This window comes from Cebus imitator, unplaced genomic scaffold, assembly GCF_001604975.1.
Source record: "Cebus imitator isolate Cc_AM_T3 unplaced genomic scaffold, Cebus_imitator-1.0 Scaffold232, whole genome shotgun sequence".
NCBI classification, from domain to species: Eukaryota; Metazoa; Chordata; class Mammalia; order Primates; family Cebidae; genus Cebus; species Cebus imitator.
This window is the reverse complement of record NW_016107547.1, coordinates 2,291,908-2,295,534: the sequence shown is the minus strand read 5'-3', so window position 1 is coordinate 2,295,534 and position 3,627 is coordinate 2,291,908. Positions and strand designations below refer to the sequence as shown.

Here is a 3,627-nt window from a genome sequence, read left to right as displayed (position 1 = left end):
TCAGAGGAGAGATGAGAATGATTGGAGAGACTATATGAACTTGAAAAACTAGTATTTTTTGCCTATGCTAGATGATGAAATTTTAAAAAGAAAAAAAAGAAGGCAGGCTAGTCAAGAGTTCTGGCAAGCATGGGAAAGGTAAGCTCCAATTTCAGAGTAGTAGTTACTGCTGGAGAGAGAAGGAAAAGAGATTTGGAAGTAAACAGGGAGTTTTAACTGGGGCTATATTTTATTATTATTAGTTATCGTATTTATTTTTATTTTTTTGAGACGAAATTTTGCTCTTATTGCCCAGGCTGGAGTGCAATGGTGTGATCTGGGCTCACTGCAACCTCTGCCTCCTGGGTCCAAGTGATTCTCCTGCCTCAGCCTCCTGAGTAGCTGGGATTACAGGCACCCGCCATGGCACCTAGCTAATTTTTGTTTGTTTGTTTGTTTGTGGCAGCGTCTTGCTGTGTTGCCCAGGCTGGAGTGCAGCGGCCTGATCTTGGCTCACTGCAACCTCTGCCTCCTGGGTTCAAGCGATTCTCTTGTCTCACCCTTCCGAGTAGCTGAGATTACAAGCATGTGCCCCTACGCTCAGCTAGTTTTTGTATTATTTTGTCAGATCTCCATCTGACAAAGGGCTAATATCCAGAATCTATTTTATTTTTTAATAAATGAAATTCTATAGCAGGTATAAGTAAGTGCTAGAATTTAATAATAGTGAATGAATGATTAAGTTTTATGTATGAAATTCTTTGCTTTTTTTTGAGACAGTGTCTCACTCTGTCGTCCAGGCTGGACTGCAGTGGCGCAATTTCAGCTCACTGCAATCTTCCACTCCTGGGTTTAAGCAATTCTCCTGCCTCAGCCTCTCGAGTAGCTGGGGTTACTGGTGCCTGCTACAGCACCCGGCTAATTTTTTGGTAAGCTTTAGTAGAGACAGTGTTTCACCATCTTGGCCAGGCTGGTCTTGAACTGCTGACCTCATGATCCACCCACCTCAGCCTCCCAAAGTGCTGGGATTACAGGCGTGAGACACTGCGACCAGCCCCTTTGTTGTTTTTTATTGGAGGCAGGGTCTTGCTCTGTCATCCAGGCTGAATGACTGCAGCCTTAAACTCCTGGGCTCAAGTGATGTTCCTGAGTAGCTAAATCTTTGTCCTTTTCTATGTGTATAGAGTATGGCCGAAAAGGTAGAACAGGGAGGCCTTCAACACAGATGTGACAAGGGAAAGCAGACAGGATGTAAAGAAAGTGCAATTATTTGTCTGCAAGGGTCCAGATGGTGCGCTGGAACATGTTGCATTAGTCCAGCTGAGGCCTCAATGATCTCTGGAATCATGATAACACTGGCAGTGTGGAGGCTCTATAAAGGCTGCATTGCTAGCCTTGCTCTACAAAGGAGACAGTTCTCTGCAGTAGATAGGAGCCAGTCGATAGAGCCAGCCTGCTTGGAGCCAGATCTTGGTTCTGGCACTTACTAGTTGTGTCGCTTCACTTCTCTGTATCTTAGTTTCCTCATCTGTGAATGTGGTGAGAATGTCAACCTATGTCAAAGGGTTGTGGTGAGGATTATGACCATGAACTGAATTTTATGCTATTTGTATGCCATCGATTATCTTCCTAGATGAGCTGAACAAATGGGAACAGTCCTCTAGCATAAGGATTGGCAAACTTTAACTTTTCCTTTTCCTTCCTTCCTCCCTCCCTCCCTCCCTTCCTCCCTTCCTTCCTTCCTTTCTTCCTTCCTTCCCTCCCTCCCTCCTTCCCTCCCTTCCCTCCCTCCTTCTCTCCCTTCCCTCTGCTCCCCTCCCCTTCCCTTCCTCTCTCTTTTTTTCCAGACTGAGTCTCACTTTTTCACCCAGGCTGGAGTGCAGTGACAAAATCACTGCAGCCTTCAACTCCCAGGCTCAAGCAATTCTCCCACCTCAGCATCCTCAGTAGCTGGGGCTACAGGTGTTCACCAGCATGCCTGGCTAATTTTTTTTTTTTTTTAGACAGAGTCTTGCTCTGTTGCCCAGGTTGGAGTGCAGTGGCACAATTTTGGCTCACTGCAATCTCTACCTCCTGGGTTTAAGCAAATCTCCTGCTTCAGCCTCCTGAGTATCTGGGATTACAGGTGCCTGCCACCATGCCCAGCTAATTTTTGTATTTTTAGTAGAGATGAGGTTTTGTGTTGGCCAGGCTGGTCTCAAACTCCTCACCTCAGGTGATCTGCCCGCCTTGGCCTCCCAAAGTGTTGGGATCATAGCCATGAGGCACTGCGCCTGGCTTAATGTTTTTTTGTTTTTGTTTTTGTTTTTTTTTTCAGAGACGAGGTCTCGCTATGTTGCCCAGGCTGGAGTACAGTGGCTATTCACAGACGCGATCCCACTACTGATCAGCATGGGAGTTTTGACCTGCTCTGTTTCTGACCTGGGCCGGTTCACCCCTCCTTAGGCAACCTGGTGGTCCCCCGCTCCTGGGAGGTCACCATATTGATGCTGAACTTAGTACGGACACCCAATCGACATAGCGCACTACAGCCCAGAACTCCTGGGCTCAAGCGATCCTCCAGCCCCAGCCTCTGGAGTAGCTGGGACTACAGGGACGTGCCACCGCGCCTGGCTTTTGTAGTTTTTTGTAGAGACAGAGTCTCACTTTGTTGCCCAGGCTGGTCTCGAACTCCTGGGCTCAAGTGATTCTCTCACTTCACCCTTCCAAAGTGTTGGGGTTACAGGTGTGAGCCACTGGGCCCAGCTTAAACTTTTTCTACAAAGGGCCAGATAATAAATATTTGAGGCTTTGCAGGCCACATAGTCCCTCCTGTCCCAACAACCCCAAAATGGTGTTGTAGTGAGAAAGTAGCCATAGACAATACATAAACCAATGGCCATGTCTGTTTTCCAATAAAGCTTTTTTTGTTTTTTGAGATGGAGTCTTGCTCTGTTGCCCAGGCTGGAGTGCACTGGCATGATCTTGGTTCAGTACAACTTCTGCCCCCCAAGTTCAAGTAATTTTCCTGCCTCAGCCTCCTGAGTAGCTGGGATTATAGCATGCACCACCCTGCCTGACTAAGCTTTGTATTTTTTTTTTTATTTTAATTTTTAAAGGGGCCATGCTAATCTTCTCTGTATCATTCCAATTTTAGTATATGTGCTGCCAAAGTGAGCACAAGCTTTGTATTTTTAGTAGAGATGGAGTTTCACCATGTTGGCCAGGATGGTCTCGAACTCCTGACCTCAGGTGATCTGCCCACCCCAGCCGTCCAAGGTGCTGGGATTACAGGAGTGAGCCACCACGGCTGGCTGCAACAAAACTTTATTCACAAAAACGGGCAGCAGGCACGTGGGCTGTAGTGTGCCAATCCTTTCTGTATTTCAAATGTTTGGGTGTTCCTCTTATCTCTTAGAATGGTAGATGGCTAGGCCGGGCATGGTGGCCCACGCCTATAATCCTAGCACTTTGGGAGGCTGAGGTGTGTGGATAACCTGAGGTCAGGAGTTCGAAACCAGCCTGGCCAACATGGTGAAACCTCGTCTCTACTAAAAATACAAAAATTAGCAGGGCGCAGTGGTGGGCACCTGTATTCCCAGCTACTCAGGAGGCTGAGGCAGGAGAATCTCTTGAATCTGGGAGGCGAAGGTTGCAGTGAGCTGAGAT

The 3,627-nt window shown here is 47.2% G+C and overlaps 1 pseudogene; it reads right to left on the bottom strand.

Annotated features, from left to right (window-relative positions):
- Positions 1-3,039: 3,039 nt before the first annotated feature.
- On the bottom strand, positions 3,040-3,139 carry LOC119466834 (annotated as a pseudogene).
- Between the last annotated feature and the right edge of the window lie 488 nt (positions 3,140-3,627).